Genomic DNA, 25,592 nt, shown 5'->3' with positions numbered 1-25,592 from the left:
GCCAGGTCTCATCTGCCTTTCCTGCCACCTCCTTTGGGCCTGGCTGGTCCCCAGGGTCCCATTTCTGAATTCTCTTTGGGCCCCAAGGCTTCTGTATGACCTTCACTGTGCTACAGGCAGGTCCCGTCTCCTCAGTAAACCACCTGTTCTATCTTACCCATCAGGCCAGTCACAGTGGCTCATACTTGTAATCCCAGCACCTTAGGAGGCTGAGGTGGGAGGAGCACTTGAGGCCAGGAGTTTGAAACCAGCCTGGGCAACATAGTAAGACCCTGCCTCGACAAAAAAATAAAAACACTTAGCCAAGTGTGGTGGCATGGACCTGTAGTCCTAGCTACTCGGGAGGCTGAGGTGGGAAGATCCCTTGAGCCCAGGAGTGCCAGGCTGCAATGAGCTAGAATTTCATAGCTATGAGATTAAATAAATGCAAATAAAGAAGAGGAAAAAGAACAAAAAAGAAAATCAGAGAAGAGACTTCTCCCTTTTTAAGAACATTTACTTTAGAAAACTTGTAATACTAGGCCAGTCAGGCTGGCTCACACCTGTAATCCCAGCACTTAGGGAGGCCAAGGTGGGTGGATCATCTAAAGGTAGGAGTTTGAGACCAGCCTGACCAACAGGGAGAAACTTTATCTCTACTAAAAAATACAAAATTAGCCGGGCATTGTGGTGCATGCCTGTAATCCCAAATACTTGGGAGGCTGAGGCAGGAGAATCACTTGAACCTAGGAGGTGGAGGTTGCAGTAGGCCAAGATGGCACCATTGCACTCCAGCCCGGGTAACAAGAGCGAAACTCCGTCTCAAAAAAAAAAAAAAAAAAGGAAACTTATAATTCTGAGTTCTTCCTCTGCCTCTTTGAGATGTGTATAAATCTTTTTAAAAGCTACAAGCCAGCATCACAGCCCAGCAATGTCCTTCTTAAGGATATGTGTATCATCTCTTTGAAATGTAAACATCAAGGGACATGGCCCCCACATCTCCCAGTTCCTGTGGGAGGATGGCAGCCTGACTTCAGTGGGTGCCTCACTCCAAATTGCAAAACAACCTCCTGTCTTAAAGATAAGAGAAGTTTATTTGTCCTTTGGATATAGCAGTTAGCTACACGGATGGCTACCCCCATTACCCGGTGGATTTAGGACGAACTATGTGCGACAAAGTCTGTAAACAAACTGTATTCATGAAATCTTTGAAAGTTTTGTGACAGTGTCATTTTCTTTTTTCTAAAGCATTTGGAGAGGGAGAGAAGCACTTTGAATCATGGCCACTGAAATCAATCAATCTTTTTTTTTTTTTTTTTTGCTTAAAGTCATTGAAGTGTCTGTCTTAAGAAGTGCTGTTCAGTCCTCTTGCTAGAGGAGTAGTTATTGTTCATCTTGAAAACATCTGGCCAGGTGTGGTGGTTCACACCTGTAGTCCCAGCACTTTGGGAGGCCAAGGCAGGTGGATCACCTGAGGTCAGGAGTTCAAGACCAGACTGGCCAACATGGCAAAACCCTGTCTCTATTAAAAATACACAACTTAGCTAGCAATGCTGGCACACGCCTGTAATCTCAGCTACTCAGGAGGCTAAGGCAAGAATCACTTGAACCCAGAAGGCAGAGGCTGCAGTGAGCTGAGATCACATGGGTGACAGAGTGAGACTCCATCTTTTAAGAAAGCAAGAAAGAAAAAAAGAAAGAGAGAGAGAAATAAAAAGAAAGAAAGAAAGAGGGAAAGAGAGATGGAAGGGAGGAACGGAGGGAAGAAGAAAGAAAAACGGAAGGAAAGAAAGAGAGAAGAAAGAAAAGAAAGAAAGACATTTATGTATGTGCCTCTACACTGTGTAAAAGGGTGAGATATCTTTCTGTCCTCATAATCTTAGTAGATTGCCTGTGATGTGCATTACATCTGCTTGAATATTTATTTGATGATAAAACTATTTTCTTTTTCTTTAACTCTTTGGACTTGTTTCTCTAGGGTGGTAGGAGATTTCATTTTTAATTGGATTTCCCCGCACTTGACTCGTGGCCTCTTTCTCTGTCTTCAGAGCTAGCAGTGCACCATCTTCTCCATTTTCTCCCTTTCTTTCTACTGGGCCCACACGTGCCTCTGCTTCGAATCTTTTTCTCTGTCTCACCCGTAATTCCCTCTGATTCTATTGGACCCACTAGATAATCCAGAATCCTCTTCCCACCTCAAATCCTTGAGTTAATCACATCTGCAAAATGCCCTTTCTGCATAAGGTAACATATTCACGGGTTCTGGGAATTAAGACATGGGTATCTTTGGGAATCAATTATTTAGCCCACCACAGCACCTTTACCAGACTATGGGAACAAAAGTTTGATTAGAGCCCACTAATAATAATAAATCTCCCGAATTTGTAGACTATGAACACAAGAGTTTTCCATAAGAAAAAGGGCAATAGGAAGTAAAATAGTTCTGGCACAATCTTGCAGTCACTTGGTTGACCCAGAAAATTCTCAGTTCGTGGAGGTAAACACAGATTAACAGTATACCCAAGCCAGGAAAAGTGACTATGTTTTCTGGAGAGAGGTAACAATCTCCAAGTTATCAAGTTACTTCTTCAAACAACTTTTGAAATGAAAGGCCCTATCCATATTCAAAGACAATAAAGCTGTGAATAGACAACATAAATGAGAGGTTGCAGGAAAATGTGCACCAGAAACAAAAGCATAAAGGATCCTAGTCATGGAATTATCTAACACAGAGTTCGAAGTAGCTATGCTTATTATGAACAAGGAGATAAAAGACAAGATTGAAAACTTTGACTGTGACCTGAAAACTACAAAAACTTCCTGGGAAATTGGACAAAAAGAAAAAAACAATAGAAATTTTAAAACTCAAAAGTGAAATCATGCAAATTACCAACTAAACAGATTAGTATAAAATCAGATTAGACACAGCTGAAGAGGGAATTAGTGAATCAAAAATCTATATGAGGCAGGGTGTGGTAGCTCATGTCTGTAATTCCAGAACTTTGGGGAACTGAGGCAGGAGGACTGCTTGAGCCCAGGAGTTCAAGACCAGCCTGGAAACATGGCAAACCACATCTCTACAGAAAAAAAAAATAGCTTGGTATAGTGGCACATGCCTATAGTCTGAGCTATTCAGAAGGCTGAGAGGTGGGAGGATCACCTGAGCCCAGGTGGTTGAGGCTGCAGTGACCCAAAATCTGTATCCTAGGTAACTCCAGCCTAGCAACTCACTGCTCTCCAGCCTAGGCAACAAAGTGAGACCCAGTCTCAAAAAAAAAGCTAGTTAAAAGAAAAGATCCAGAATGCAGCACTATTTTACTATTATACTTAGTAATAGTATTTTAGAATGAAGACATGAATTCAAAGTCTAAAGACATGCTGACACCCTCAGCATGATAAGTAGAAAGAAATTCAGAAACTGACACACTTATAAAAAATGGTTAGAAAAAATAAACTAGACAAAGAGAAGCAGCCAAACAGAAAAAGACATTATCTTCAAGGAAGAAACAATTGGGATAAAAGTTGCTGAATCACTCCTTCTAAAACAAACCCCCCAAAATCAGTGTTCTCCAGACGACTGTAACAAGACTCAGAATCAACACAACATAACAACGAACCCAGCACTTGGGGAGGCTAAGGCGGGCAGATCACTTGAGGCCAAAAGTTCAAGACCAGCCTGGCCAATATGGGAAAACCTCATCTCTAAATAAAATAAAATAAAAAGTCCAGGACGCAATCCAAAACTACTTGGCACATAGAGAAATCAAAAAATATGACCAAGTTTCAAACGAAAAGACAATCAAAAGGCACTTTACCCAAGAAGATTAATACGGGTGGCACATAGAAAAAAGATACTCGACATCATTGATCATCAGGGGAATATAATTATGCCACAACGATGCTGCACTATAAACCCACTGAATGGCTTTTCAAAGATTTCAGACAATATCAAATGTAAGTGAGGTTGTGGAGTAACCAGAATTCTTTTTTTTTTTTCTTTTGAGACAGAGTCTCACTCTGTCGCCCAGACTGGAGTGCAGTGGCGCAAATCTCAGCTCACTGCAAAAATCTCCACCTCCAAGGTTCAAGCAATTCTTCTGCTTCAGCCTCCCGAGCAACTGGGACTACAGGTGCCTACCACCACATCCAGCTAGTTTTCGTATTTTTAGTAGAGACGGAGTTTCACCACATTGGCCAGACTGGTCTCAAACTCCTGGCCTCAAGTGAACCCACCCACCTCGGCCTCCCAAAGTGCTGGAATTATAGGTGTGAGCTGCCACGCCTGACCCAGAACTCTTCACCATTGTTAGTGGGGTTGCAAAATAGTACAGCCACTTTGGAAGACAACTTGGCAGTTTCTCAAAAAGTTAAACTAATTATACTTACGATGTGAACCAGCAGTCCCACTGCTGGACTTCCCTAAAGAAATAAACTCAACTCGCCAGGCGTGGTGGCTCAAGCCTGTAATCCCAGCACTTTGGGAGGCCAAGGTGGGTGGATCACAAGGTCAAGAGATCGAGACCATCCTGGTCAACATGGTGAAACCCCGTCTCTACTAAAAATACAAAAAATTAGCTGGGCATGGTGGTGCGTGCCTGTAATCCTAGCTAATCAGGAGGCTGAGGCAGGAGAATTACCTGAACCCAGGAGGCGGAGGTTGCGGTGAGCCGAGATCCCGCCATTGCACTCCAGCCTGGGTAACAAGAGCGAAACTCCGTCTCAAAAAAAATAAAATAAAATAAAATAACGTAAATGTTTATTATGACTTCATTTATAATTACCAAATACTGAAAATAGGCCTGGAAACTCAATGTCTTTCAACTAGTGAGTGAATAAACAGACTCTGGTACATTCGCACAACGGAATGCTAGTCAACACTAAGAGGGAACAGACCGTTGGAACTGGCAACAACAGGACTGAATCTCCAATGCATTATGTTAACTAAAAGAAGCCAGACACAAAAGTCTGCACAGTGCACGATTCCACTTACATGACATTCCAGAAAAGGCAAAACTAAAGTGATGGAGAAGTATTGGCAGTTGCCAGCAGCAGGGGTAGGAGGAGGTTGGGGAAGGCTATGAAAGAGAGTTCGAGAATGCTTTGGGTGACAGAACTATCGTGTATCTTGATCATGGTGGTGGTGATGAGCTGTATGTGTTGTCGAAACTCAGAACTAGGCTGGGCACGGTGGCTCACACTTGTGATCCCAGCACTTTGGGAGGCCAAGGTAGGAGCCCAGGACTCACTTGAGCCCAGGGGTTTGAAACCAGCCTGGGCAACACAGTGAGACCCCCACATCTACAAAAAAAGAAAAATTAACTGGGCATGGTGGCTACTCAAGAGGCTAAGGTGAGAGGATTGCCTGAGCCCAGGATGTCAAGCTCGCAGTGAACTATGATTGCACCGCTGTACCCCAGCCGAGAAAATAGAGTGAGATCCTGTCTCTAAAATAACCTCATGCCTGGCCGGGCGCGGTGGCTCAAGCCTGTAATCCCAGCACTTTGGGAGGCCGAGGCGGGTGGATCACGAGGTCATGAGATCAAGACCATCCTGGTCAAAATGGTGAAACCCTGTCTATACTAAAGATACAAAAAATTAGCTGGGCATGGTGGCGCGTGCCTGTAATCCCAGCTACTCGGGAGGCTGAGGCAGGAGAATTGCCTGAATCCAGAAGGCGGAGGTTGCGGTGAGCCGAGATCGCGCCATTGCACTCCAGCCTGGGTAACAAGAGCGAAACTCCGTCTCTAAAAAAAAAACCTCATGCCTGTAATCCCAGCATTTGAGGGAGCCAAGGCGGGAGAACTGCTTGAGCCTGGGCAACCTGGTGAAACCCTGTCTCTACAAAAATTAGCTGGGCATGGTGGTGTGCACCTGTAGTCCCAGATACTTGGAAGGCTGAAGTGGGAGAATCACTTGAGCCTGGGAGGTTGAGGCTGCAGTGAGCCATGATCACACCACTGTACTCTATCCTGGATGACAGAGTGGGACTGTGTCTCAAAAACAATTTTAAATATTTTTTAAAAAATTTAAAAGCTTCTAGAACTAAACAACAAAAAGTGAATTTTACTGTATACAAATCATATCTCAAATTAAAATTTTTTAATTAAAAAAGGTTAATTCTAAAATAGGGGATAAAGAAAAGCAGGCAAGACAAATAGAACATAATAAGATGAACAAAATATATTGTCACCGTCCATTCAGGCTGCCATAATAAAGCACCACAGAGCTGGTGGCTTACAAACAGGAATTCATTTCTCACAGTTCCGGATGCTCAGATCAAGATGCCCACATGGCCCCAGGTTCTGATGAGGACCTTCTGGCTTACAGACTACCAACTTTTTGTTTGTACCTCATATACCAGAAAGCGAGCTAGAGCACTTCCTGGGGTTCCTTTTATCAGGGCACTAATCCCATTCATGAAGGCTTCTCCCTTATGACCTAATGACCTCTCAAAGGCCCCACACCTCCTAATACTGTCATGACGGGGTAAGGATTTCCAGATTTGAATTGGAGTTGGAGAACATAAAAATTCAGTCCATTGTATCATTGAGTAATTACACTATCTGTAAATGAAGTAAATGTTTCAATTAAAGCAAAAATTTCAAATTGGAAATAACATTCAATGACACACATCTCCTCCTGTTCTTCATTCTGATGCTTCAGCTTCTTGCAGAGAGAAGGTGGGACTGTGAGAGCCTCAGAGCAGGACTGCTAGAGGCCAGATGCAGTGGCTCACACCTATAATTCCAACACCTTGGGAGGCCAAGGCAGATGGATCACTTGAGGTCAGGAGTTCGAGACCAGCCTGGGCAACATAGTGAAACCCTGTCTCTACACTAAGTGGGCCAGGCGCAGTGGCTCACACCTGTAATCCCAGCACTTTGGGAGGCTGAGGCAGGTGGATCACCTGAGATCAGAAGTTTGAGACCAGCCTGGCCAACATGGTGAAACCCCATCTCTACTAAAAATACAAAAATTAGCTGGCCGTGGTGACATGTGCCTGCAGTCCCAGCTGCTCAGGAGGCTGAGGCAGGAGAATCACTTGAACCCAGTAGGAGGAGGTTGCAGTGAGCTGAGATCATGTCACTGTACTTCAGCCTGGGTGACAGAGGGAGATTCTGTCTCAATCAATCATCAAATCAGGATAGTGTGGCCTTAATGTGCAGTGTTTATAATGCCAACAGCAGAGTACAGTAATGTCCTGGGCTTTCACACCTGCTCACCACCCAGTCCCCGACTCACCCAGAGTGAATGCCGCAAGCTCCACTCATGTTACGTGCCTCATACAGGTGCGCTAGTTTTTATCTTTTTTATTGCATTTTTCCTGCCGATTTTCTGTTTGAATATGTTTTTATTCACAAATGCCATTGTGTTCAAACTGCCTGCAGTATTCAGTACAGTGACATGCTGTACACGTTTATAGTGGCTATGGTTTGGGTATTTGTCTTCCCCAAGCCTCAGTTTGAGATTTGAGCCCCAGTGTTGGAGGTGAAACCTAATGAGAGGCATTTGGGTCATGGTGGGGGGAATCCCTCATGAATGGTTCGGTTCCAGCCTCGCAGTAATGAGTGAGTTCTCAGTCTGAGTTTCCTTGAGGGCTGTCTGTTAAAAGAGCCTTGCCCTCTCACTCTCTCACTGCTCCTCCTGCCATGTGATCTCTGCCCATGATGGCTCCCCTTCTTTTTCCGCCATGAGTGGAAGCAACCTGGGGCCCTTACCAGAAGCAGATGCTGGCACCAAGCTTCTTGTACAGCCTGCAGAACTGTGGCCAAATAAACTCCTTTTCTTCATAAATTACCTAGCCTTAGATATTCCTTTATAACAACACAGTCAGACTAAGACAGTAACCTAGGAGCGGTGGGCTACGCCACATAGCTGAGGTGTGTATAAGCTATGCCATTATCATTCGTGTAAGTACACTGTGATGTTTGCACAATGGCGAAATGGCCTAACCACTCAGTTCTCAGAAAGCATTCCCATCGTTAAGTTTCATATGACTGTATGTTCTTCAAGCACTTCATGCGCATTGTCTCATCTGTTCCCCACGACAACCCTATTCGATGTTCTTATTATTCTCATTTTATAGATGTTGAAACTTAAGATCTTCAGTAACTTGCCCAGTCACAAAGTCAGGGGAGGAAATGCGACCTGAATTTGGAAAGTCTGAGCGGTCTGCGCTCACAATCACTGCGCTATACTGCACCCTTGTGGCCAGAGTGAGTCAGTAGAAACAGCTGAGAGCGATCGCAGGCTCTTGAGGACAGAGCTGTCACCCAGGCAATGAGTACTGGCTTGGGAATGGGATTTTCCTAGATTTCAGTCCTCGCTGCTGCGTCGCAGCTGGAGACTGAGATATTAACTAAACCAGCGTTCACACTCCAAGGCCCACAGCTGCTATAGCCGGATGGCGTGCTTGACAGAGGGGAGCAAACATCCCAACGGTCTGGGACAGGCCTTGTTTAGATTTCTTTTCCCTGTGTCCTTTCCAGTTTATCACTGGTCCAAGATTGTCCATTTTGCGACAAGTTTTTATTTTTATTATTTTTTATTTTTGAGAAGGAGTCTAACTCTGTCACCCAGGCTGGAGTGCTGTTGATCGATCTTGGCTCACTGCAACTTCCACCTCCTGGGTTCTGGCGAGTCTCCTGCCTCAGCCTCCTGAGTAGCTGGGATTACAGGCACGTGCCACCATGCCCAGCTTTTTGTTGTTGTTGTTGTTTTTAGTAGAGAAAGGGTTTTGCTATGTTGGCCAGGCTGGTCTCGAACTTCTGACCTCAAGTGATCCACCTGCCTTGGCCTCCCAAAATACTGGGATTACAGGCGTGAGCCACCACACCCAGCCCAAAATAGTATTTAATTGCTGTGTGAAAATAAGTCAGGCTGGGTTTGGCAAGCATCCACTTGTCCACACAACTTGAGCCATTATCTCTTCTGGTCATGGCACGTGATACATACGTGCAGTAAAAGGAGCTCTCACTTAGACATGCTTAGTGAAAGATGATCAGCAGTAATCACATCTGCTTGCTCTGCTCTTTCCAAATGCAGCCACTTAACCAATACCCCCATTTCAAAGACAGCATTCAGGACACTTGCTAAAATTATAGAATGTGCTGTGACATAAGGCCCAGAGACAGTCAGTTCCTATTTGTCTCAGATGCTCATAAAAGCAGTGCCAGCTGCTGCTCCTGCTGGCAATGTGAGTACCAACCAGATGCACAGTGACGATTACCACGGCTTGTGAAATGCTGACAGCTGGACTGTCAGTTGCTGGGGTAGGTGGGAAATGTAGGAAATTACAGGTAAGAAGGAAGCTGAGAAATCCTCCCATCCAAAACAGAGTGCTCTGCCTTTGCTGCGCTGGCTTTATCATTTTTCTGTATAATGTAGATCTGCAACTATTGATTCCGCTGTTTGGCAATGATTTTGCATTTTGCAATAAAGCTTTCGATAGCAGTGAGCTAATGAATGGAAATCAAGGTTTAGTAGAAAATTAGGTATTAAACCTGTTTCTCCAGAAAGTTGGTGATGACTTGCAGAACTCGCACAAACTGTGCACAAGCTTCGGCTGCCACGTGGGAGTTGTGGTGATTCACTGATCCTCCCACCTCCCACGTTCCCCCAGAGAGATGGAAACCTGCTGAGGAAGCCTCAATGCCCACTCCAAAAATAAGTAGGTATTTTAAGAAGACTGTGCCTTGAAATGACAGTTTAAAATGTGCAGCTACAGAACGCACATTTACAGATCACACCACGAAGGTGACTTTCTATTTAATGCTTGTCCTTTTAAATGAATTTTGAACTTTTTACTTGAAGCTTGGTACTGATCACCAGATTGGAGAAATTTTTGAGCCTTTGAAAAACTACTGTGTAAATCAAACTGTGCCCCAAATTTTCATTTGTTTTTGCTTAAAACCCATTGAAACCCGTTAACCAAAATATTCGTGAATGGAGCACCCAAAAACTTCCATTTTTGAAGCTTTCAGCAAAACACAATGATCACCAGATCAGAGGGACGTGTTCATTACTCTCCCCATCTGCCCCCTGGCTGCTGCTTTCAATTCTCCATGGCCTCCCAGAGCTCCCAGTGCATGGAATCCCAGCTGACCACAGCTTTACCTTCACAATAATGTACCTTATTGGCCTTGTTTCCACCCCTGACTCACTGCCCCACTTAACTTACTTAAAGAGTAAGTTTTGAGATCCATTGCACATCAGGGAGATTATAGTCAATAATAATGTATATTTCAAAATTACTAAGTGGGTACATTTCAAATGTCTCATCAGAAAAAAATAAGTGAGATGACAGATATGTTAATTAGCTTGATTTAATTATTCCACATGGTATACCTATAGCAAAACATCACAATACAGCCCTTGAATGTATACAACTATAATTTATTCAAAATAAAAAATTTTTTTTTTTTTGAGATGGAGTTTCACTCTTGTTACCCAGGCTGGAGTGCAATGGCACGATCTCGGCTCACCGCAACCTCCGCCTCCTGGGTTCAAGCGATTCTCCTGCCTTAGCCTCCCGAGTAGCTGGCGAGTAGCTTAGCCACCCGCTCACCACCATGCCCAGCTAATTTTTGTATTTTTAGTAGAGACGGGGTTTTACCATGTTGACCAGGATGGTCTCGATCTCTTGACCTCGTGATCCACCCGCCTCGGCCTCCCAAAGTGCTGGGATTACAGGCGTGAGCCACTGTACCCGGCATAAAATTAATTTTTAAAAAATTGTTCTTAAAACCATCTAGGGACTGTTCCAGGCCAAGTAACTTATTTTTCAATATAGAATTCAGTTGAAAAAGTTAGAAAATATTCACATGAAGATACTGTGATCATATGAGCTATTTAAACATTTCTAAAAGACCTGGGTTTTGGCCAGGCACGATGGCTCATGTCTGTAGTCCCAGCACTCTGGGAGGCTGAGGCGGGCAGACCACTTGAAGTCAGGAGTTCGAGACCAGCCTGGGCAACATGGTGGAACCCTGTCTCTACTAAAAATACAAAAATTGGCCAGGTGTGGTGGTGCATGCCTGTGGTCCCAGCTACTTGGGAGGCTGAGGCAAGGAGAATGACCCGAACCTGGGAGGCAGAGGTTACAGTGTCGAGATCACGCCACTGCATTCCAGCCTGGACAATAGCACGAGACTCCATCTCAAAAAAAAAAAAGACCTGGATTTCTTTGCCTGTTTCTGCCAATGACGCTCTTTCATCATTGTATCATACAACACTACGTAAAATTGATATGAGAAATCCCTACCTTGACGTGGCTGATAATATTTACATACTTAAAGTAGGGCTTGTTTCTCCTCTTCCATTGCTTATATATTATACGGTATCAAGTGTCTTGAATATTTTATGTTGATGGTCAAAATTTGAAATTTTAAAAGATGACTTTTCAAAATTATAAAAAAGGAAAGAAAAGGGTCTCTCTGAGCCCTTCACTCAAAGCAGTATCAGGAACTTCCCTCTTATGTCTTATCTCCCACTTGCTAAGGTACAATGTCTTATGAAATGGGGCTCATCGATTTGGCCAGCCAATGTTCTGCCTAGAATTTGCCCGTTCCTGGCCCTTTATGCAACACTTTCAACTCATCTGTCATTTCTCCTTGCAGCCTAAGTAACATTCCTTTTGATCTTGGGAAAGAGTCTACTGTTTTATCATTAAGTAAGAGGTTTACTCTCATTTTCCCCAAGCTTCCTTTAATCAAGTTCAAACAGTCTCTCATTTATTAGTCTCTGGAGGAAATTATCTAATTTTGAGCGAAGCAAGGTTTTCTTTTCACTGTTGAATTGTGTTTCGTGATAAACAACGAAGGAATGCAGTTCCTGGCCTAACGCTTGTCTCTGCTTGGGCATTAAGAATGATCACATATTCGGCCGGGTGTGGTGGCTCACGCCTGTAATCCAAGCACTTTGGAGGCCAAGGTGGGTGGATCAGCTGAGGTCAGGAGTTCAAGACCAGCCTGACCAACATGGTAAAACCCTGTCTTTAAAAAAAAAAAAGAATGATCACATATTAAAAATCGAAGTGCTGGCCAGGCGCGTTTGGCTCATGTCTGTAATCCCAGCACTTTGGGAGGCCGGGGCGAGTGGATCATGAGGTCAGGAGTTTGAGACCAGCCTGGCCAATACATTAAAAACCCGTCTCTACTAAAAATACAAAAATTAGCCGGGCATGGTGGCACGCGCCTGTAGTCCCAGCTACTCAGGAGACTGAAGCAGAAGAATCGCTTGAACCCGGGGAGGCAGAGGTTGCAGTGAGCCGAGATCACACCACTGCACTCGAGCCTGGGCAACAGAGTGAGACTCTGTCTCAAAAAAAAATAAAGAATGATCACATATTAAACATGCAAGTGCAACAACAGCTGACATGTTTGGAGCACTGCTGCGTGCCAGAGAATATTCTCTCTATTTTTTTTTTTGAGACAGTCTCACTCTGTCGCCCAGGCTGGAGTGCAGTGGTGTGATCTCAGCTCATTGAAAGCTCCGCCTTCCATGTTCAAGCAATTCTCCTGCCTCAGACTGCCGAGTAGCTGGGACTATAGGTGCAGGCCATCAGGCCCAGCTTTTTTTTTTTTTTTTTTTTTTTTGTATTTTTAGTACAGACGGGGTTTCACTGTGTTAGCCAAGATGGTCTCAATCTCCTGACCTCGTGATCTGCCCGCCTCAGCCTCCCAAAGTGGTGGGATTACAGGCATGAGCCACCACACCCAAACGCCAGAAAATATTCTAAGGTTTCTAGAAATATGAATTCATTTGCTCCTCCTGACAACTCGATGATATGGCACTACTACTATTCTCTAATTTACAAATGGAGAACGCAAGGCACAGAGAAGATAAATCATGTCCCCAGGGTCACAAGACCAAATGGCAACAGCTGGATTTAAACTTGAGCTCTCCGGCCCCTGAGCTCACACTGAATCCTGTACTGCTTCTGCCATGGGACATACCTCTGGGTTTCCAGGACTTCTGGCCTTTTAAATTTCAAATCACTTTCTTCCTCCCCTTCCTATGGCAAAGAAAAATAAAGTTTGGGAGTACTTCAAGGCCAAAAAGCAAGTCATTGGATTACACTCATTCATTCATTCCTTTGTTTTTCCATCGGCAATCAAAGAATGACCGTGGACGAAGCCTTATGTGAATCTCTGGAGACAGAGAGATGAACACAACAAAGTCTTTGGCCTCAAAGAGCCCTGGAGACAGCTCGTGTGCCCGGATAGAAGCTTTAGCAAAGGATGTCAGTGTTAGCAAAGGATGCTGTGGGAATATGGAAGAGGGCATTTCATTCAGCAGGGAGCTGGGAGTCCGAAATCTTGGGAAAAGATTTCCAAGCCGTGTCTGAAGGAATGAGTAAGGACACACTCAGATTCCCCATTCCCGTTCTGGCCTGCGGAGCCCTATTCAGGGGTTGATGGGAAGGGAGGACCCAGTGCCCGGGACAGAGGTGCTCACAGGAGAGATCCAATTCTCTCTCTCCCTGCCCCATCCGTCCCTGCTGCCTCATCTGCATCAGAATGCTCTTGACTGCAGCGTCCACCGTGCCGGGCCTGACCGTAGACCCAGGTAAGAACTGCAGGCTCAAGACACTCTTCCAGCCTCTGCTGAGCTCAAATAAATGCCCCTTCCAACAGCACTGTGAAATGGCGACCACTCCAGTGTCCTCCAGCAATGAGGGAGTCTGCCCTGTTTGCCTCATCTCAGGCTTCCATCACATTGCAGTGCAGGACCAGCAATGCTCTACAGGTCACCCCCTTCTGCACACAGCCCCAAGAGTCCAGGGGTGACAGGCCCACAGCTTCCAATGCCAAGGGAGCAAAGGACCACACTTGGGTATTGGTGGCTTTGTTCTAATACTGGAAATTTTACCTAGTCTCTGTATAAGATACTATATATTTTTCTTTTTTCTTTTCCTTTTTGTTGAAACAGAGTCTCACTGTGTTGCCCAGGCTGGAGTGCAGTGGTGCAATCGCAGCTCACGGCAGCCTCAACCTTCCCATGCTCAAGTGACCTCCCTCATTCAGCCAGGATACTATATATATATATACTTGACACGGGGTCTGTGTATATAGAAACTCAAGAGTTTCTTGAGTCTGTCACCCAGGCTGGAGTGCAGTGGCCCAATCTCTGCTCACTTTAACCTCTGCCTCTCGAGTTCAAGCAATTCTCCTGCCTCAGCCTCCTAAGCAGCTGGGATTACAGCTGCCTGCCACCAAGCCTGGCTTTTTTTTTTTTTCTTTTTTTTTCAGTAGTAGAAACAGGATTTCACCTTGTTGGACAGGCTGGTCTTGAACTGCTGACCTCAAGTGATCTGCCCTCCTCGACCTCCCAAAGCTCTGGGATTATAGGCCTGAGCCACCATGCCCGGCCTATGTTTTTTTCAAGAGAGATTATGAATGGAATCATTAACAAACATGATACTTTTATTAAAGGAAAATCATTCAGAGACTAAATGAATAAGAAATTGAATGTTATCCAGTCTTTCCATTTTAGTTTATTATTATTAGTTATGAGAAATATTCTATTTTTAAAAATAACATAAACAGATTATGCATATAGCATATAATAGGTTGTATAAATGTGTAACAGTCTCTTTGATTGCTAAAGGAAAAAATGTTATGCTTGAACATTTGGAGATTTCAAATATATTCACACCCAATTCCAGTGAAACATAGTAGAGCAAAGGCATTACATGTGAAGTTATAGACTCAGTCTCGTGGAACAAGTGATTGGAAAAGCTAAACAGTGAAAGGCAGGGCTAGCATCCAGGCATGCAAATAAGGAGCTCGTTATATCTCTCAGCATCTGCAGCCGCTTGGTTAATCACACAGAGTATAACTCTGCATTCTAATGACCAATGTCATCGGCCTTTGTGCCGATTTGAGCACTGCAGGTCCCAATCAGGCTTAGGGCTGTGATTTGTATCAGACCTTGTCCCATCACCTGGCAGCTGCTGTCAAAGGCACAGCGAGGGAGAAATGAACTGGGCTGCATCAGTGTGATCCACGCCTGGAAGTGCAACCCACAGAAGGCTTTGCCCTTCTTTTCAGAGGTCCGGGTACCAGTCTCTGTCCTGCCTCCAAGCAGCTGAGTGACCCTGGGAGACCTCACTTCTTTGTTCATTCCCACACTGAGTTTCATCAGGTCATTTGGGGATCTCTAATGCCTGGTCACCCACGGATTATCTGGCAGAAAATAAAACTTGGGGATCACATAACCAAATCCCTTATTTTGCAAATAAAGTGAAACTCTCAGAGGCCTGCTGGTTTCATAGTTAGGCATTCAATTCCTGCTTCCATTTTTTTCCCTGCAAAATACATTGCAAATAATAGTGCCTTTTAAAAAATATTTTATGGTAGTTAAGGCTTTTTCTTGACTTGTTTAGTGTCTTGATTTCCTTTCACTTCAAACCAATCAAGACTTCTGAAATAGAACAGAAAGCTTCTGTAATATTTGTTTTTCTAGGAGTGTGAAGATAGAAAATGCTTAAGTAGTCAGTGCTTCAGGTATGTTCCTCAGGCTTGCGGTTTTAAAGGATTCAGATGTTTTATTTCTTTACTCTTTGTTTAATAAGTGTAACTTAGTGATTATACTATCAGTATTTTCGGTTCAGCCAGCTCTTGTATTCTAGGAATATTGAAAAAAAACTGGCTGCAAAGGCTCTTTAGCTATAGAAAACATAATATTTCAGCATGGACTAGTGCTTCCTTTGACAGTCATTCAAATTATTTTTCATGCTCTGAGAATATATTAACTTGAAAATGGAGACAGAGTTCCAGATGTTGAGTCTAGAAAGTTATGTCAGGGGCAACCTAGGATTTAAATTTTTTCCACACATATTACAAAATAAAGAATTTGAACATAGTAGCTCAGAGCTAGCAACACAACAATGTAAACAACTGCAATTACGATTTTTTTCAATAACATCTTTAGAGCTGGGCAGGGTGGCTCATTCCTACAATCCCAGCACTTTGGGAGGCCAGGGCAGGTGGATCACCTGAGATCAGAAGTTCAAGACCAGCCTGGGTAACATGGCGAAAAAGATCTCTACTAAAAATACAAAAATTAGCCAGGAGTGGTGATGCATGCCTGTAATCCCAGCTACTCAGGAGGCTGAGGCAGAAGAGTCACTTGAATCCGGGAGGCAGAGGTTGCAGTGAGTCGAGATTGCACCACTGCACTCCAGCCATTTCACTCTGAGCAAGAGTGAAACTTTGTATCAAAAGAAAAAAAAAAGAATGTCTTTAAAGCAAACGCCTATTATACATTTTTTCTTTTTATTAGAGTTATCAGCATGTGATATTTCATTTTTGTTGAAAGCTTTTTTTTTTTTAGACAAGGTGTCACTATTCTACCCAGGTTGGACTGCAGTAGCACAGTCATAGCTCCCTCCCTCCCTTCCTCCCTCCCTCCCTTTCTCCCTTCCCTCCCACCCTCCCTCCCTCCCTCCCTCCCACCCTCCCTCCCTCCCTCCCTCCCACCCTTCCTTCCTTCCTCCTTCCTTCCTTCCTTCCTCTTTCCTTCCTTTTTTCTTTCTTTCTGGATCCTGCTTTATTAAAGAATACTTTTTAAATACAATAGGGCAATGAAGTAATTCTTGTTTTGTGTTTCTGTTTTTTTTTTAACTGGGTAGTAAGGTGATTTTTCTCTCTGAAACTTTGATCACTGGAAGGCAGGACACAAATAAGCTTTCTAAAACTTCCTTCTTTGACAATAAATGAGACATTGGAGTACATATTTGGGATAGACTTTTACTCGTTCTGAGAGTGATCTCAGAAAGAGAAAGAAAGAAAAAGAAAAAGTGTCTTTGTTTATCTGGGAGCTTTGCCCATGCCAGATAGTCTCACACTAATTTGTGATGGAATCTTTAGACCACACAGTACCTGCTCTGTATCTGGAGGAGCAGGGGACTAAAAGTCGGCCACATGGACAGTCAACCGTGTCTACGTAACCAGGTTCCAGCAAAACCCTGGACACCAAGGCTCAGGCGAGCTTTCCTGGTTGGCCATGCTTCCTGCATATTGTCTCACATTGTTGCAGGGGTCCTTTAGCACTGTCTGTGAGCCCACAACTGGGAAAGGACAACTGAAGCTCCAAGCGTGGAATTCTGCTGGACTCTGCCTCACGCAGCTCTTCATCTGGCTGATTTTAATCTGTGTTCTTTCACTGTAATAAGCCATAACTATGAGGATCACAGTTTCAGTGAGTTCTAAGAGTCCTTCTGAGGAATCATTAAACCTGAGGGCGGGCCGGGTTTGGCAGCTCACACCTGTAATTCCAGCACTTGGGAGGCTGAGGCAGGCACATCACATGAAGACCAGCCTGGCCAACATGGTGAAACTCTATCCCTACTCAAAATACAAAATTAGCCAGGCGTGGTGGCACACATCTACGGTCTCAGCTATTCGGGAAGCTGAGGTGGGAGGATCACTTGAACCCGGGAGGCAGAGATTGCAGTGAGCCAAGATCATGCCACTGCACTCCAGCCTATATGACCGAGAGAGACTATGTCTCAAAACAAAACAAAACAAAGACCTGGGGTGGTCTTGGGGACCTCCCAAACTTGCAATTGATGTCAGAAGTGAGGATGGTCTGTGGACTACTCACTAATGCCGCACTAAGAGAAAAGGCACAAATATACGTAATTAGAAATCAGAAGGAATATGAGCACAATGACAGTATCCCGGGGAGTGGGGAAAAGATTCCATGAGGACCCACGTTACAGATGCTAGTTCTCATACCCTGTATCTGTACTGAGGTCTTCTGGAACCTGTCCTGGAGCCCTCTGTAGAGAGAGTATTCCCTCAGCAAACCACTTTCTTCAGAGTTCATTTCTTCCTCACTCCTCCACTGATAAATTCAGACTTTCAGTCTATGATCCCAGCACTTTGGGAGGCCAGATTGGGATAATCTCTTGAGGCCAGGAGTTCAAGACCAGCCTAAGCAACACTGCAAAACCCCCATCTCTATTTTTAAGTAATTTTTAAATTCATATTTGCAAAGCAACCTTTCAGTTCTTCTCCCAAGGGGTGCAAACACAAATCTGCGATTTTTCTAAAAGCGGCAGAATTTAACCACTTTACTGAAATTACTCAGCTAATGCTGATGAGGAATGACGATGAGGACACAACTTAGGAACAGTCAAACAGAAGAGACAAAACAAGGGCTACTGGGGAATGAAGTAAGACCTGAATAATGGCCATTACAGTAACTCCCGTCTTCTGTGGAGTTGGAAGCATTTAAAATGTTCCATTATCCTATGAGGCTGAAAGCTGGTGGGACCCCGTGTGCAGCCAGACTTGCAGGCTCCTCTCTGGAGGCTGAAGGCTAGAAATTTCCTATGCATACAGTAAAAGTGAGAAGCCTCCTGGGCTAGGATAAGGCATTAATTAGACCAGATAGCAAAGGGGGCAAGGGCCCTAAAATACCTGTATCTCCAGTATCCTATTTAGGAGGTGATCTTAACATTCCAGGTAGAATATCCTATTTCTATAGATAAAAGCCCGGCAGAAAAGCAGATGAAAATGGAGGCTAGTCGCTGAGGAGCTGGCCCAGATTGTCCAACTAGGGCTGGAGGCCTCCTAAGAAGAGGGCAATGATGGGATGGGGGTCTTTACAACAGCGTGAACCAGTCCACCACTCAAGGACTGGGGACAGGGCTCCTTGGGCCACTGTCTGTCGGTGAGGACAAAGCATGGGCAGAAATGGGGCCAAGGTACTGTGGGGAGAAAGAGTGAGCACCAGGCCAGGTGTGATGGCTCATGCTTGTAATCCCAGCACTTCCGGAGGCCGAGGCATGTGGATCACCTGAGGCCAAGTTTGAGACCAGCCTGGCCAACATAGAGAAACCCCACCTCTTACTAAAAATACAAAAATATTAGCTGGGCATGGTGGCCAATGCCTGTAATCCCAGCTACTTGGGAGGCTGAGGCAAGAGAATCACTTGAACCCGGGAGGTGGAAGTTGCAGTGACCCAAGGTGGTCCCACTGCACTCCAGCCTGGGTGACACAGTGGGACTCTGTCTCAAAAAAAAAAAAAAAAGTGAGCACCTGAGTCAGGGAGGAGCTCCCTTCTCAGCCCTGCATAGAGATACAGCTCCAAATCAGTGACTCAGAGCAGAAACAGGAGATGCTGCAGGTGGAGACGTCCATGGGATGAGAGGAAGAGATGATGGTTTTCCAAACAACCACCAAATCCCCAATTCTCTGACATCAACTGAATGTCCAACCATTTATTTCAATTCTGACACTAACTGCCCAGGGTCAGTTCAGATCCCATAAGCCAAGGGCCCAGTCCCACAAGGCTCCCCTCTTTAGATGCCAGCCACAAATGGGGTCCTTAGGCTACTGACACTTTTGCCAAGCCAACTACCAACTTGAGAATTCTCACAACCACCCTCTCAGGTTCAGTCATTTGTTAGAATACCTCATGGACCTCAGGGTGTGCTTTACTTACAATACTGGTTTATTATAAAGGACACGACTTTGGAACAGTCAAACGGAAGAGACGTATAGGGCCATGTACGGGGGGCGGGTGCTGAAAGCTTCTGTGCCCTTTCTGGGACACCGTTCTCCAAGTACATTAATGTGTTCATCAACCCAGAAGCTCTCCAACCCCCATTGCTCACGGGTTTTAATTGAAGTGTTATTACATAATCATGATTGTTTAAAATCATTGGCCAATGGTGACTGAACTTAATCTCTAACACCTCTTCCCTCCTCAGAAGCTGAAGGGACTGAAAGTTCTGGCCTTCTAATCACCTGGTTGGTTAATCTAGTGGCCAGCCCCTATCCTGAAGCTATCTAGGGGTCCTTACCTTGAGTCATCTATTAGCAGACAAAAGACACTCTTCTTATCATTCATAAAATCATAAGGTTTTTAAGAGCTCTGTGCCGGGAACCGAGAACAAAGACCAAATGTATTTTTTTGTTATGCCACAGGAGAGGAGTGGGACACTTTTCCTGTTGACCTCATTTACCCACATACATATAGATAGAGGTCTCTTACTGGTCCACATATGACTTATAGACATTATCTAATGAACGGAAGAGAGAGAAAGCCAAGGTTACCCTCTCTGTAGGTCCCACCTGTCACTCAGAGCTGACTCTCGGGGATAGAACACAACCCAGCCACCTCTCGGGGTCCCCGTGGGATAGAACACAACCCAGCCACCTCTCGGGGTCCCCGTGGGGTAGAACACAACCCAGCCACCTCTCGGGGCCCCCGTGGGGTAGAACACAACCCAGCCACTCAGAAGTTTCTCCAGCCAAAGCTGACGCCTAGGTGTATTGTTAGGGTTCTGTATTTAACTATGTCACTTTGACAATACTCACACTAAAAAATGAATTTGGCATCTTGAATTTGTTCATTTGGGTTATTAATAACCGAAAGAAAATTTTGCCAAACTCTTCTCAACAACAGCAGAAGTGATTTTCTGGTTTGTCTTACTTTTCTTTTTCTTTTTCTCTTTCTTTCTTTCTTTCTTTCTTTTTCTTTCTTTCTTTCTTTCTTTCTTTCTTTCTTCTTTTTCTTTTCTTTCTTTCTTTCTTCATTTTCTTTCTTCTCTCTCTTTCTCTCTTTCCTCAGCTCACTGCAACCTCTACCTCTGGGTTCAAACGGTTCTCTTGCCTCAGACTCCCAAGTAGCTGGGACTACAGACATGTACCACCACGCCTGGCTAATTTTTTTGCATGTTTAGTAGAGATGAGGTTTCACCATGTTGGCCAGGCTGGTTTTGAACTTCTGACCTCAAGTCATCCGCCTGCTTTGGGCTCCCAAAATGCTAGGATTACAGGCACAAGCCACCCACTGCACGTAGCCAGTTTTCTGGTATTTTCTATTTTATGATACTGCCCATAATAATACTTTCTTTCATCATAAAGATACGAGTTGAACTGTTCAAACTGAATTAAACAAAGATTAAGGGCTCACTCCCTGTAGTTTGAATACCACTTTCCTGTATTAATTGAAAAGTGGAGAAATTAGTAAGTGTTTCTATGACCAAGATCAGGGAATTTTGCTATGAGTTTATGAGTTCCATTCTTTATGGTGTATAAAGTAATGATCCTCCCTGATGAAAGCTGAAAGCCCTTTCTTTCTATTTTTTAAAATGTTTGATTAATAGAAAATTCCCAAACTACCTTTCCTTCTATATTAGTTATCGTTTTTTGAGATGTGGGTAATCTTTCAACTTCCTGATTCTGGAAAAGAGATGGGGCCAGTCCAAAGAGCAGGAGGAAATATTTTGGACCATCCTGAGGATTCTGAGAAGCTACAAAGGGAAAGACTACAAGGAGGAGGGGCAAAAAAAAGACAGCAGGCAGTTCTCAAAGGGAAAGACTACAAGGAGGAGGGGCAAAACACAGCAGCCAGTTCTCTTTTTACCCCAAGACCTCCGCCTTCTGTTCTTTGCCACCAGCCTTCCGGCCAACACGGCATCAAGGGTCCTTCCTACCTCAGCTCTTACTTAACCCTGGGACGATGGGCCCTGCAGGACGCCTGCTCAAGCCTCCCTCGTGGAGGTCCCCCCAGACCACCTTGGCTTGGTTCTAATCAATGCCTTGGATAAACCCAGACACACACTATGCAAAATATCTGGTTTTCTCTCATAGGCAAAAAATTTTGCTCTGCCAGATATCATGATGAACCCTAAAGCTTTACTAATCAGGCAAATGTGGCATTGTCCCAGGGACAGACACATAGGGCGGGGAAAACAGAGAGGCCAGGATCAGAGAGGCCACGGACGGACTCTGGAGTTGAGAGACAGCAGTTCTGAGTAGTGCACTCCAGCCTGGTTGACAGAGCAACACTCCGTCTCATAAATAAATACAGCTGATATTTTAACCTCTCCCATTAACAAAAACTTCAAAATACTTTATTTTCCGCATAACCACCATACCATTTTTAAATAAAAAATTTAAAAATGGTATGGTGGTTATGCGGAAAATAAAGGGTCTCGCTATGTTGCCCAGGCTGGTCTCCAACTCCTGGGCTCGAGATTCTCTGGCTTTGGCCTCCCAAAGTGCTGGAATTATAGGCATGGGCCACCACACCTAGCCTATATTCTTTGTAAATATTTTGTTGATTGCTTTTATCTTGCTTGTTTTTTACCCCACATATTAGAAATCTTGTTACTGATTTATACAGTTTAATGTTTGCCGCTAAGGAATATATCTCTAAAGAATATAGCTAGGCCGGGTGCAGTGGCTCACACCTGTAATCCCAACACTTTGGGAGGCCAAGGCGGGTGGATCAGTAGGCCAGGAGTTCAAGACCAGCCTGATCAACATGATGAAAGCCTGTCTCTATTAAAAATATAAAAATTAGCTGAGTGTGGTGGTGCACACCTGTGATCCCAGGTACTTGGGAGGCTGAGGCAGGAGAATCGCTTGAACCCGGGAGGCAGAGGTTGCAGTGAGCCAAGATTGTGCCACTGCACTCCAGCCTGAGTGACAGAGCAGGACTCTGTCTAAAAATAATTAAAATTTAAAAAAATATATATATATATATATTGCTTGTTCAAAAACAAGCAAAGATAAGCTATATATATATGTTATATATTATAGATAATGTATAACATATAACATATTTAATATATAATGTATGTTATATATTAAATATTATATGTAATATATATTTTATATATACATAGCTTACCTTTGCTTGTTTTTGAACTTTTTACAAATGGAATTGCATATTAGGAATAATATTCTGTTATACTTATTTTACCGAATTTGTAAGATTCATAATGTCATTGAATGTAGACATGATTTGTTTAATTTCATCACTGCTTGGCACTTTGTGGTTTAATATACAACCATTTATCACCTGTGCTGTAGACGGACCCAGGGCCACTTCCGGGTTTGTCAATTAGCATTCTTGTCCATATATCCCAGTGCAAATGTGTATGAGTTTCTTTAGTGTATACCTTCAAGAGCAATAATGTAGATGCTTATGTTACCAAATAATGCCAAACTGTACTAATTTATATTCCTACCAGCTAGTATAATGGTTCCTGTTCCAAATTCTTGTTACCACAATCTGATTTGCCAGACTTTTTCCTTTATTTATTTGGTTTTTTTTTTTTTTTTTTTGAGACAAAGTCTTGCTCTGTTGCCCAGGCTGGAGTGCAGTGGTGTGATGTCAGCTCATTACAACCTCCACCTTTCGGGTTCAAGTGTTCTTCCTGCCTTAGCCTCCCGAGTAGCTGGGATTACAGGTGCCTGCCACCACACTCGGGTAATTTTCGTGTGTTTGTGTAGAGACGGGGTTTTGCCATGAGGCCAGGCTGGGACTTTTTCTTGTGTATGGTAGGTTTGCAGTGGAAAACAACTCCTTTAATCCCACCTTAATCACACCTTAATGCATGCCCCCTTTCCAAAGAGCAGGAGTGTTACCTCATTTGGAGTCTGCCCCTTCAGATACAGGGCTCTGAACTGCTTGAGGTGGGTGGCTCTGCGTATGGCAGGCCGAGACAGAGAAGACCTGCATTGGCCCAACTCCAGGTCCTTTTACTGCAGCCTGTGGGCTGGCCAGATCCAGCCAGAGTTCTTGTCTCTCACAGGACTGTGCTTTAGCAGCCCAGAGCCACCCAGACCATCACTCTGGATCTCTTCCACCATTTTCCTAATGTCACAGATTTGGGCTACCCTCCAAAGTAATGCAGGCTCCAAAACCTGACCGTTTTACCACCACGTAACATGAGGCACCAGCTTTTCAGCCTGTTCCCAGTAAAAAATAAATAAATCACAGGCTCTGTCACTATGGACGAAGGCAGGATGGACACTGCTGCTCATCCTGGCCGTAGCTTGCTTTTGCCTTCACTTTGTGTTCGCCTTCTGGACTTCTGTTTTCTGGAAAAGTCATTCTGTTGTCCTAACTGCTCAATGACAGAACCCAGGTAACCATTCGTTTTTCTCATTCTTCTGTCTTCTAGCTGCCACTGTTGTTGGGGTCCTTCTTTCTCCCCTTGGCTTCTTTCAAAAACACTTTTGGTTTTGGCATTTTCATGATTCTTTAACAACGTAAATAAGAATGGGTTTTTAAAAACGGATTCCATCTAGGCATGAATCTGATATGGAGAAGAAAAAGAAAAAAAAAAAAAGATTGCACTAGTACACATTGAAATTCCTGAATTTGTAGATGCGTGAGAATTGCGGATCATAACTATTTGTAGATGCATGAAAATTCTTCAGTCATATCTGTTTGATACTGACTTCTTTATTCTCTCTTCTCTCCCTCTGGAACTCCAGACAGTTTGACTCTCTAATTTTACTCTATCTTCTCTTTTGTATTTTCTCTCTTCCTGTCCCTGTTCTACTTATGAGTAATTTTTTCATGTATTTTTTCTAGTTCATCAAACCTTTCTATAACAGTCTTATTATTTTGTCTGCTCATTGAGTTTTAAATTGTAATGATCATATTCTTCATTTCTAAATGGCAAAAGCACAGTGTCAATAACTAGACATTGTCTTAAAAAGATCATTTATTTAAAAGAAATACATCTATATGAAACGATATACAGTAATACCAAAAATAATTCCCTATAAGGGATTTTGAAACAATTGTCAGACTAGCCCATTCATTTCCTCGGGCTTGATGGCCTGCGCAGTCTTGTGCACTGCCATGATGGTTTAAGGGACTACTTTCTTGTGCTGAAGACTGTACCTTTCTTTTGCAAATCATAAATGGAAGATGCCCCTTGGGTGAGATAAGAGTATTAGATGGAAGAAAACGCAGAGCTGAGTCGCTGAGAGGTGGTGAGAGGGCCTTACAGTAAGGACATGATGATGCACACTTCTAGAAGTGCCGAGTTCTCTGCACCAGTGTGAACCAAGCTAGCCAGCCACGGAAAGGGGAAAGTGCTTCTTGGACCATTGTCTTTCAGTGAGGGTGCAGCAAGAATCAGAATTGGGGTAGATGTCACAGCTCTTTCCTTCTCTCCAACTCATTTCCAAAACCATCTATAGGAGAGAAGAGAGAAAACTTAGGTGAGTTTTCTATGAGTTGGGCAGTGGAGATGTGCACCACTCACAAAGCATGAACTCCAAGAGACTTCCTGGCCTCTGGCACAGGCCCCAGCTCCCCATGAGAATGGAATGTCTTGATGAGGCTCTGCTTGGTGTGAAGCTGGACTGAGACCTCTTCTCTCCCTTCTTAAAGGAGGGGTTTCTTTGCTGCCATTTTCTTCTCTCCAGTGATTTTCTCCATTCGTCTCCTGTTTCTATAGGCTGATGCCTGTGGTTCTTACTTTAGACAAAAGCTTTCCTCATGTTTCCATCATCCTTACTTCTGTTTCCATAGTAAACCAATTGTTCACTTACCTTCCTCTCCAGGTAACTGTCACAAGGTCACAGGCGTTGTCTTCATTCACTGCACTATCCCCATTGCTTGTAATAATGCCTGGTGCAGAGTAAGTGCCAAATATATATTTGCTGAATGTTGAGTTCTTATTATTTTACTTGAGATTCTTTGCAAAACAGAATTGGCTGATTCTGGCACAATCCCTAAATGAAGCCTGGTGAATTTAGCATCTTCAGAAGTACAGCTGGCCCTGCCCTGTTAAACAAATAGAATGTTTTACCTGTAGGCTTGAAGCAGGTTTTTCATG

General features: G+C 43.9%; 1 long non-coding RNA gene across 1 annotated transcript; it reads right to left on the bottom strand.

Moving 5' to 3' along the window:
* Positions 1–24,449: 24,449 nt before the first annotated feature.
* Positions 24,450–25,375, bottom strand: LOC144579973 (uncharacterized). The gene is made up of 2 exons (XR_013528766.1): positions 25,306–25,375; positions 24,450–24,945 (listed from the first exon to the last, which is right to left on the bottom strand). It is a non-coding gene; the product is annotated as an uncharacterized LOC144579973 (long non-coding RNA).
* Positions 25,376–25,592: the final 217 nt, after the last annotated feature.

Source organism: Callithrix jacchus, chromosome 17 (assembly GCF_049354715.1).
Source record: "Callithrix jacchus isolate 240 chromosome 17, calJac240_pri, whole genome shotgun sequence".
In the NCBI taxonomy this organism is placed as follows: Eukaryota; Metazoa; Chordata; class Mammalia; order Primates; family Cebidae; genus Callithrix; species Callithrix jacchus.
Note: the sequence above shows the minus strand (reverse complement) of the source record. Positions and strands in the feature narration are given on the sequence as shown.